At 34.6% G+C, this 11,538-nt stretch overlaps 1 long non-coding RNA gene across 1 annotated transcript; it reads right to left on the bottom strand.

Annotated features, from left to right (window-relative positions):
* Nucleotides 1-485: 485 nt before the first annotated feature.
* LOC115499418 lies at nt 486-4,602 on the bottom strand. The gene is made up of 3 exons (XR_003964162.1): nt 4,496-4,602; nt 1,662-1,670; nt 486-497 (listed from the first exon to the last, which is right to left on the bottom strand). It is a non-coding gene; the product is annotated as an uncharacterized LOC115499418 (long non-coding RNA).
* Nucleotides 4,603-11,538: the final 6,936 nt, after the last annotated feature.

Genomic DNA, 11,538 nt, shown 5'->3' with positions numbered 1-11,538 from the left:
TATTGTTTATACAGTGAGAAGCTTCAGTTTGGGCTGATGAAAATATTGTAGACATGGATAGTGATGATGACTGAATAAAAATGTGAATGCATGTATGTCACCCAATTGTACAAATATGGTCTGAATTGTACAGTCAAAGATGGTTAAAATTGTCAATTATGTTATATATATATATATATATATATAACAAATTCTAATACTATATATATATAACAAATTCCAATACTATATATATATAACAAATTCCAATACTGTTCTTACTTGGATTTTTGTGTGTTTTTGTTTGTTTGTTTGTTTGTTTACATTTTTATTTGTGTATGGTTGACATACAGTGTTGTATTAGTTTCAGGTGTACAACATAGTGATTGGACAAGTTTATACATACTCTACACTCACCATAAGTGTAGCTACTACATGTTACATCACAACACTATCACAATATCATTGACTATATTTTCGTGCTGTGTCTTTTTTCCTGTGATTTATTCATCTCATAACTGAAAGCACATATCTCCTTCTGTTCTCTCTAATGAATTTTTGCTAATGAGCATAGTGGCTATGTGGTTGCCAGGGCAAATTTATTATTACTTATACACTGTCTTAATTTAAATGAATATGTCATTTCTAATTAAATGATACTTTGTCTCAATTTTATTCAAAACATAAAATTGAAATTATAATAAAGGCAAAAAAGATTAAAAGCAAAATCTGTCTGTTTCTGGGACAATTGTAGATTATCCAAATTTAAAGGACATCTAGAAATAATTGAAGTATTCACAGAAATAGAGGATGTATTAGTTATCAATTTATTTTTCCAAACACAGATTGTGACTAATTTTACTTTCTCTATTTAACTTTTGTAGTTTATCTTTTAACTTCCTGTATGTATAATTGAACTTCAAGTGAAATAATAATATCTCCATTAGAAATTAACGATACTTTGGGAAAATCAGATGGAAATGGTACACAGAAATAATTTGGAAACTATATTGATGATAAATCTAGGCATATCTGGTGTATTTGTGAAAATAATTTGATGGTAATTTTCTTGATGTTGCTGGATCATTATCATAAAGATGGTAAATATCACACCTATTTTTCTGTGAAGTCCGAAATTGTGATGTTTTCAAGTTTGCTTTTCTTTTTCAAGTTCTTTTTGGCTATTCTGGGTCTTCTGGGTTCCATTAAAAATTTTAGGATTGTTTGTTCTAGCTCTGTAAAAACTTATGTTAATATTTTGATAGGAAATTCATTAAATGTGTATATTTCTTTGGGTAGTATAGACATTTTAACAATATTTTTTCTTCCAATCCATGAGCACGGAATATCTTTCTATTTCTCTGTGTCCTCTTCAAATTTTTTCATCAGTGTTTTAAAGTTTTCACAGTACAGTTTTTTTACTACATTTGTTAAGTTTATTCTTAGGTATCTTACTGCTTTGGGTGCAATTGTAAATAAGATTAATTCCTTACTTTCTCTTCATGCTGCTTCATTATTTGTGTACAGAATGCAACGGATTTCTGTTCTTTGATTTTGTATCTTGAAACTTTACTGAATTCTTTTTCAGTTTTAGCAATTTTTGGGTGAAGTCTTTTGTGTTTAATATATATTCCACACTTTCTCTATTCATTCATTTGTTGATGAACACTTAGTTTGTTTACCTACCTTAGCTATTAGAAATAATGGTGCAATAATTATAGAACTGCAGATGTTGCTTCAAGATATAGATTTTTACTTCCCAGAAGGAGGATTGTGGGATCATATGGTATATCTATTTTTAATTATTTGAAGAACACCTAATTTACAGTCCCATGAACTGTACACAAATATCCCTTTTTCTCTCCATCCTGGTCAATACTTCTTATATTTTTGATAGTAGCCATTTTAACAGGTGTGATATCATATCTCATTCTGGTTTTGGTGTGCTTACCTTAAATAACATTCATAGAGTTAAATTTAGTAATCCAAACTTTTTTATTTCTAAGTTGCAATACTAGAACTAGATCTAGTTTGGACTCCAAACTATCTGTCACATTCTTGTGCAATAAAACAGAACAAACCATCTTCATTATGAATCCAAACTCAAAGTACTTCCAGTAGTAATTATTTTCTTTTCATCTCTCAAAATATGTCTACCTATTTTCATATTTATCTAGCTATTAATGGTAATTCATTACATGAAATTTCATAAAAGCATGTAATATAAAGGTATGAAAATATCTGCATTACAAATACTGTGTGTTCTATACCTCTTTAACATAATTATGCACCTGAAACTGTATGCCCTTTTAAAAAAATAGGTCACATGTTTCTTGGGGTGCCTGGGTGGCTCAGTTGGTTAAGCATCCGACTTTTGGTTTCAGCTCAGGTCATGAGCTCATGGTTTCATGAGTTTGAGCCCTATGTAAGGCTCTGCGCTGACAGTTGGCAGACTGCTTGGGATTCTCTTTCTCTCTCCCTCTGTCTATACCCCTCCCCCACTCATGCAGTCTTTGTCTCTCTCTAAATAAATAAATAAATTTTAAAAAATAAATCACATTTTCTTAAATATGTAATAACTCATTCTAAGTACCTAAAATACACAAAGTATATACTCTGTCTGTTTTTAGTAGAATCTATAGTGGAAACACCTGAAGGGATGTGTAATCTTATGTGAGATTTCATGAAAGGATATTGTGTAGAACTATGCTTGCTAAGACCCCAGAGGACACTCTTTTGGGGTTATGATTTGAAAATATTGAAAGCCATCTCACAATGCTGTAAATTCTAGATGACTTAAGGCAATACAAAATACTTATTATATAGGGATGTCTAAATACAAGCATGACGAAACATTTCAAGGAACCAGGGTAGACTTTAGGAAACCAATGGGCTTCAAAATTCTCTGGGAAATCTGACCTGGTAGCTCTTTCATAGAATTCTTCCCTTACTGGTAGATAAGAACATTCCCTTTTGGTAAAGTGAAGCACTTTAGACTATTTCAAAAATCTTGAGAGGGTCTGACCCTAAATTGATGTGAAATCTTCTGGAGAGTTTTTACAAATATATATATATGTATATATATATAAAATATAAATATTATATACAAATATAATAATATATATAAATATAATAATATATAAAGAATATATATATAATGGATATTGAATTCATGCGATGGCAATTTGCCCATCACCTTGAAATTTGACAGCAGTTGGAAAATTTTCTTCATCATGATATAAGAATAAACTGAATATATCTTGAATATACATATTTACAACTTGATTTACAGAGGAGATAATACAAATGTTTTTTGTAAACAAAATTACTGGGGGACACTTTGGTATTGGGGCAAGGCATGAATTGCAGTTAATTTAGAGAATCTGGAAATTATATCTGCATTCTCTACAACTTCATTAGAGTTGTATATGTGCAGGGAACAAGTGACAGTGTGGTAATCATCGAAGAAGAGGAAACATAGGAAGAAGATCTTAAAATGAGAAAAATTAAACACTAAACCAATTCATTTGGGCATAAAGGAACTTGTTTATTCATGATGGGTTTGGGGTTTCTTTTCTGTTATGCTTCTAGTTCCTTTAGATATGCTGCTAGATTTTGTATTTGGGATTTTTCTTGTTTCTTGAAATGGGCCTGGATTGCAATGTATTTTGCAAAAGACTGCCTTTGCTGCATCCCAAAGACTTTGGATTGTTGTGGTTTTATTTTCATTCATTTCTATATATTTTTAAATTTCTTCTTTAATTGTCTGGTTGACACATTCATTCTTTAGTAGGATGTTCTGTAACCTCCATTCATTTGGAGGCTTTCCAGACTTTTTCCTGTGGTTTATTTCAAGTTTCATAGCATTGGATCTGAAAGTGTGCATGGTATGGTTTCAATTCTTTTGTATTTATTGATGGCTGTTTTGTGACCCAATGTGTGATTTATCTTGGACAATGTTCCATGTGCACTCGAGAAGAATGCATATTCTGCCTCTTTAGGATGAAAGTTCTAAATATATCTGTCAAGTCCATCTGGTCCAGTGTGTCATTCAGAGTCATTGTTTCTTTATTGGTTTTCTGTCTAGATTATCTGTCCATTACTGTAAGTGGAGTATTAAAATCCCTTCAATTACCACATTCTTACCATTAACGTTGCTTATATTTGTGATTAATCATTTTGCATATTTGGGTGTTTCCGGATTTGGTACATATACATTTATAACAGTTAGTTCTTCTTGATGGCTAGACCCCATGATTATTATATAATGTCCTTCTTCATTCTTCTTACATTCTTAAGTTTAAAATCTAGTTTGTATGGGGTGCCTGGGTGGCTCAGTCAGTTGAGTGTCCGACTTCAGCTATGGTCATGATCTCGCGGTCCATGAGTTTGAGTCACACATCAGGCTTCATGCTCACAGCTTGGCACCCAGAGCCTGATTTGGATTCTGTGTCTCCCTCTCTCTCTGGTCCTCCCCTGCTTGCACTCTGTCTCTGTCTCTTTCTCAAAAATAAACATTAAAATCTAGTTTGTCTGATATAAGTATGACTACTCTAGCTTCTTTTGACTCCCAGTAGCATGACAGATGATTCTGCATCACCTCACTTTCAAGCTGAAGGTGTCCTCAGGCCTAAAATGGGTCTCTTGTAGACAATAAATAGATGGATTTTGTTTTCTTTTATCCATTCTGATACCCTATGTCTTTTGATTGGAATATTTAGTCCATTTACATCCAGTGTTATTATTGAAAGATATGAATTTAGAGTCATTGTGTTATCTGTAGATTTCATGCTTGAAGTGATGTCTCTGGTACTTTGTGGTCCTTGAAACATTTCACTCACAGGATCCCCATTAGGATCACTTGTAGGGCTGGTTTAGTAGTGTTGAGTTCATTCAATTTTTGTTTGGGAAAACATTTAAGTCTCATTCTATTCTCAATGACAGACTTGCTGGATAAAGAATTCTTGGCTGCATATTTTTCCTATTCATCACACTGAACATTTCCTGTGTTTTCTTTCTGGTCTGCAAAGTTACAGTGGTTAGGTCAGCTAATATCCTTGTGTGTCTACCCTTGTAGATTAAGGCCCTTTTATCCCTAGCTGCTTTCAGAATTCTCTTTGTATTTTGCCAGTTTCACTATGATATATTGTGCAGAAGATCAATTCAAGTCATGTCGGGGGGAGTTTTCTGTGCCTCATGGATTTCAACGTCTGCTTCCTTCCCCAGATTGGAGGAGTTGTCAGCTATAAAATGTTGAAGCACAACCTCGGCCCCTCTCTCTCTTCTCCTTCTGGAACTCCTATAATACAGTTATTGTTCCATTTCAATGGATCACTTAGTTCTCTAATTCTGCCCTTGTGATCCAGATTTTTTTATCTCTCTTTTTCTCAGATTTCTCTTTTTCCATAATTTTATCTTCTATTTCACCTATTCTCCCCTTTGCTTCTTCAATTCTCGCTGTCACCACCTCTAGTCTATTTTGCAGCTCATTTACAACATTTTTTAGTTCATCATAGCTATTTTTTAGTTCCTTGATTTCTTCAGCAATAGATTTTCTTTTGTCTTCTATGTTTTTTTTCAAGTGCAGCAGTTAATCTTATGACTATTATTCTAAATTATTCTTCAGTTATAGTGTTTATATCTGTTTTGAGCAATTCTTTAGCTGTCATTTCTTCCTGTAATTTCTTTTGAGGAGAATTCTTCTGTTTCATTATTTTGACTAGTTTTCTGTCCTTTATGTGTTTTAAAAACTTGTTATGTGCCTTGCACCTGTGAACACTACTATATTAAAGAGGGCTCATACACTTCCCAGGGCCTATCACTTCAGGAGGTGTTTTTGGAGAGTGTTACTTGCTCTCTGTTGTGACTTTGGTTATCTCCCTACTCATAGTGATGTTTTGAACTCTCCACTAGATGTGCTTTGATTTGTTCATTGAAGCAGCCCTGGAAAGGAAAACAAGAAAACAAAAAAACAAGCAGAGAGCAAAAACACACAAACACACAAACAAAACCCAAAAACAAAAAACCAGAAACACAGAAACACCAGCTACAAATAAACAACAGGGCGGAGGTGGTGCTGATGGAAGACACCTTATCCCATACAAAGACAGAAATGACAGGGGCAGGGGAAAATAAAAAATAAAAATTGACCATCCAGGGAAACTATATGGCTTAATCCAGTGAGAGAGAAAGGAAAATAAAGAGGTGTGGAACATGTATCAAGAGAATGGAGTAAATATGTCTGCTTAAACAAACCAACAACCCAGTAGAGGAGGGAAAAGATAAGAAGGAGAAAAGGAAGGAAGATATATCTATATCATAAGAATTGTTGGAGAATTAAACCAGGCAATGAAACGGTGCTGATCTGGAGGAGGAGCTGTCTGTTTCATCAGTGTCAATCCTCCTCCAGTAGGTAAGCAGTTACCAGGCGGAGGGGGGGGGTTTAGTGTAGGCTGATCCCGCCTCTACTGTGGGCCTGCTCTCCAATACCTGAAGCCCCACCTTGGTGGTGATGGGGAGAAAAATGGCAACACCTCAATCTTTCCTCCAAGGACCAGGTGTCCCAAACCACTGTATTCAAGCAGTCCTCACTGTGGTGTGGTAGTAAACTAGGCTGTTTGTCCTGCTCAGCCTACTCCAGTGCTCTGGTGCTTGGCCTGGATTCAAACTTCCACTCTGTGCACCTGGGTATTGGAGGAGTGCCTCTCCGTGCCGCCTGATATATGGTCCTTGGCTGGCGGACACAGGCAGGCTTTGTCCCGTCCCAAACCACTCCGGGGAGGGGATCACTTTCTCCTACTTCAGAATGTGTCCCCGACCTATCCACCAATCCCAGGGCTGGCTCTCCTCCTCCCCAGGTGCGTGATCTGGGTAGCTGGCCCCAGTCCAGAGAAAGCCCCTCAGTTAGAGATTCGATCTTTCTCTGTCCTGGTCAGTGGTTTTTCTTTTTTCCAGATACAGTCCTATGTTTTCCCAGTCTCTCTTTCTCTTCCCTTTTTCTCTCCACAGAAGGGATCCTTCGCCTCCTTTCATTTTATCTCTTCCAGTTCACAATCACTCACCTATGGCCCCCATCAGGTTGTGCCGGTGGGTCCCTGGAAGTGGCTGTCTCTTTGTGTCCTGGACTCTCAGAGTTAAAAATCCTTTAGCTTCAACACTGCTTTTTTTAGAGATGAGGGAAATTCAAATCCCCCTACTTCTCTGCCATGTTGGCCCCCTCCCTGTTTATCAATTTAAATCCAATATTAACATGTAAATACCTGTGCCTTTTCATCTAGAAACTAAATTACTAGCAGGGGAATCAGGGAAAGTCGCTTACCCTGAATCTTGGTATATCATCTATAATACGCTGAAGTTACCTCAAACTCAAGAGCCATTGATCAGGATTAAATAAAATTAAATTCTGGTACAAATCTTGACAGAAGTCAGATTAAAGCCAGTGAATATAGCCAACAAAAGTTGATAGCTCTGTATTCTCCTTCATGTATAGACCTTATTCACAGACAAGACTTGTTTCTCCAACTCAATAAAAACTTGATTGTTCTTCACCTGTGTATATTTGTAGCATAAAAAAAAAATCAAGGTGGTGAAAATCTGTATATGGTCTGTAAATAGATTGCTGACTGTTATTTAATTGGACTAAATAAAAATGAAAGGGGAAATACCTAACTAATTTTGTAAAAGAAAACATATTATTACTTTAGACCTTGAAACAGGTATTTGGGCATCTGAGTGGCTCAATTGGTTAAGCAGCCACACCTTGATTTCTGCTCAGGTCATGATCTCATGGTTTGGGAGTTTGAGCCCCAGATTGGACTCTGTGCCTACAGCATGGAGCCTGCTTCAAGTCCTCTGTCTCTCTCTTTCTGTCCCTCCCCCTTTCACTTTCACTCTCTCTTTCTCAAAAATAATTAAATGTTAAAAAAAGAAACATATATTCAATGGCTGAGGTTGCTCAGATGCAATATATCCTTAAGTTATATCACTTACAGTTTATTAATCTTAAACCATAATTTGTAAATTGGGCCACTGTGAATGAGACTCTGCTCCCTTTCTACATCATCACTCATTCTTTCTGTCCTCTTATGCTCTCATCACAGTTACATCCCACTTTATGTTTGGTAACATGAGTTGATGGTATTGTTTCATCTTCTAGAAATTAATGGTTTTATATAGAAATATAACATTATTGAAAACTTTATACCATTTTATTGATTATTGCTAAATACATGTCTTCTACTTAATCATTGTAATTCTCTAAAGAAATTTAAGATTATAACTTTTTGGATGATTTTTTTTTAATTTTTTTTTCAACGTTTATTTATTTTTGGGACAGAGACAGAGCATGAACGGGGGAGGGGCAGAGAGAGAGGGAGACACAGAATCGGAAACAGGCTCCAGGCTCTGAGCCATCAGCCCAGAGCCTGACACGGGGCTCGAACCCACGGACCGTGAGATCGTGACCTGGCTGAAGTCGGACGCTTAACTGACTGTGCCACCCAGGCGCCCCACTTTTTGGATAATATTAAGAATTATCAAGAAATTGTCCACAAGAAGATGTAATTTTCCAAGAAATCCTTTAATGCATCATTTATCCTTTATTATTCTATGTTCTTTGCATTGTATTTAAGTATTATACCTCATATATAACAGTTCTGTGAATTTTGTATAATATTCACTCCTCAGTTATTATGTCATATGCATTTTTAGGAAAATCCATATGCATAAGTTGAATTCTATTAATTCTTAATTATCTTATATTTTATTTTAATTTCAAACTATTATATTTTGTTTCTGTTTTTGTTTTCTTTCTGGTCAATTTTCTCCAACTTATCTTTTGAAAATTTTAATAAATCTATTGTATTAATTATATTTTTAATTTCAAGAAGTCTTTTATTGTTATCTGACACTTTTTTTTATATATATAATACATAATATTTCTACTGGAGATTTAACAACTTCTAATAGTATTCTGAGTTCCTTGCTAATAGTATTCCATCTTGAAGAGAATGTCTCCATGCATTCCAACTAAGAAGACTCTCAGGATGACATTTCTCCTTCTCTTTTAAAATGAAAAGTCCTGAACTCTTATGGCAATTTATAAGGGTTAGAAAAACATCTAAGTCCTATTAATTTAATGTGTAAATATTTTCTATTATAATTTTATGCAGATTTTGAAAATATTTTCAAGAAAATGTTTATCACCTGAATCTTGCATTTTGGGGACATAGAATGTGATTTCTTTTTCTTTTTACCATTTTTACTATATTATTACTGAAGTGTACTTGACACACTATGTTACATTAGTTTCAAGTGTACAACATAGTGATTTGGAAAATCTATGTTATGTTAACTCACGACACGTGTAACTACCATTTGTCAACATGCAATTCTATTACAATACCACTGACTCTATTCTCTATACTATACCTTTCATCACTGTGACTTATTTACTCCATAATTGAAAGCCACTTCCTCCCACTCCCCTTCACTCCTTTTTACCCATCCTCCACTCACCTTCTTACTAGCAACAACCAGGATTTTTTCTGTATTTGTGGGTCTCTTTCTGTTTTTTTTCTTTGTTTTGTTTCTAGATTTCACATATAAGTGAAACTATATGGTATTTTTTTTCTTTTACTGTCTGATTTATTTCACTTAGCATAATATCCTCTAGGTCTATTAATATTGTTTCAAATGACAAAATATCATTGTTTTTATGGCTGATTAATGTCTCATTGTATCTATATACCATATCTTCTTTATCCATTTATTTATTGATGGACACTTACATTGCTTCAAATCTTGGTAATATAAATAATGCTGTAACAAACATAGGACAAGGGGTGTACGTAGTTTTTTGAATTAGCAGTTTTGTTTACACTGGGTGAATACACAGTAGTGGAATTACTGTATCACATGTTATCTCTATTCTTAATGTTTTGAGAAACCTCCATACTTTTCCACAGTAGCTGTACCAGCTTACCTACCCACAAGAAGTGAACAAAATCCCTATTTCTTCTAATTCTCACCAACACTGGTTATCTCCTGTCTTCTCGATTATTGCCATTCTGACAGGTTTAAGGTAGTATCTCATTACGATTTTTATTTGCATGTCATTGATGATTAGTGATGTTGAGAATCTTTTCATGTGTTGGCCATCTGTATATTTCTTTGGAAAAAAATGGCTATTCAGGTTCTCAGCTTAATTGTAATTAGATTCTTTCTTTTAGTGTTGTTTTATAGCTTCTTACAAATTTTATATACTAACCTCTTACTTGATATATTATTTGTAAATATCTTCTCCCATTCTGTAGGTTGACTTTTAGTTTTATTGATGGTTTCTTTGATGTGCAAAAGCTTTTTATTTCGGTGTGGTCCCAATATTTCATTTTTGCTTCTGTTTCCCTTGCCTGAAAAGACATCCTAGAAAAATGTTGTGAAGGTTGATGTTAGATATCTTAAAGAAATTTAAGATCTTAGAGATGATCTTAGAAATTTAAGATGTTAGAGATTACTGCCTATATTTTCTTATAACAATATTATGGATTCAGGTCTAAAGTTTGTGCATTTGAGCCATTTTCAGTTAAGTTTTGTGGCACCTGGGTGGCTCAGTCAGTTGTGCATCTGACTTCAGCTCAGGTCATGATCTCACAGTCATGATCTCACAGTGGGTTTGGGCCCTGCATCGGGCTCTGTGCTGACAGCTCAGAGCCTGAAGTATGCTTTGGATTCTGTGTCTCCCTCTCTCTATGCCCCTCCCCTACTCATGCTCTGTCTCTCTGTCTCAAAAATAAATAAAAACATTAAAAAATTTAAAAAATTTGTGTACAATATAAGAAAATGGTCCAGTTACATTATTTTTCATGTAGCTGTCCAGTATTTCTAGAACCATTTATTGAAGAAACTGTCATATTTTTATTACTTTTATTTTTTAACATTTATTTATTTATGAGTGATAGAGACAGCATGAGTAGAGGGAGGGAAGAGAGAGAGGAAGACACAGAATCCAAAGCAGTCTCTGAGTGGTCAGCACAGAGCTTGATGCAGGGTTCAAACTCACAAACCAGGAGATCATGACCTGAGCCAAAGTTGGGCACTCAACCTACTGAGCCACCAAGGAGCCCCTTGAAGACATTTTCTTTACCCCGTTGTATATTCTTGCCTACTTTTTCATATATTAATTGACCATATTTTCATGGGTTTATTTCTGGACTGTCCTTTTCTGTTCAATTAATCTATATGTCCATTTTTGTGTCGGGAATTTACTGTTTTGATTATTATAACTTTGTGGTATATCATGAAATCTGAGATTATAATACCTCACACTTATTCTTCTTTTTCAAGATTTCTTTGTATATTCAAAGTCCTGAGTGGTTCCATACAAATTTTGAAATTATTTCTTATGGTACTGTGAAATGTTATCGGTGCTTTCATAAGAATTACATTGAATCTATAGATTGCATTGAGTAGCATGGGCATTTTAACAATACACAATTTTCTAATCCGTTAGGATGGAATATTATTCCACTTGTTTGTGTTATCTTTAATTTCTTTCATCAA

Source organism: Lynx canadensis, chromosome A1, assembly GCF_007474595.2.
Source record: "Lynx canadensis isolate LIC74 chromosome A1, mLynCan4.pri.v2, whole genome shotgun sequence".
Classification (NCBI taxonomy): domain Eukaryota; kingdom Metazoa; phylum Chordata; class Mammalia; order Carnivora; family Felidae; genus Lynx; species Lynx canadensis.
The sequence above is the reverse complement of the archived record's forward strand: the minus strand, read 5'-3'. Positions and strand labels throughout refer to the sequence as shown.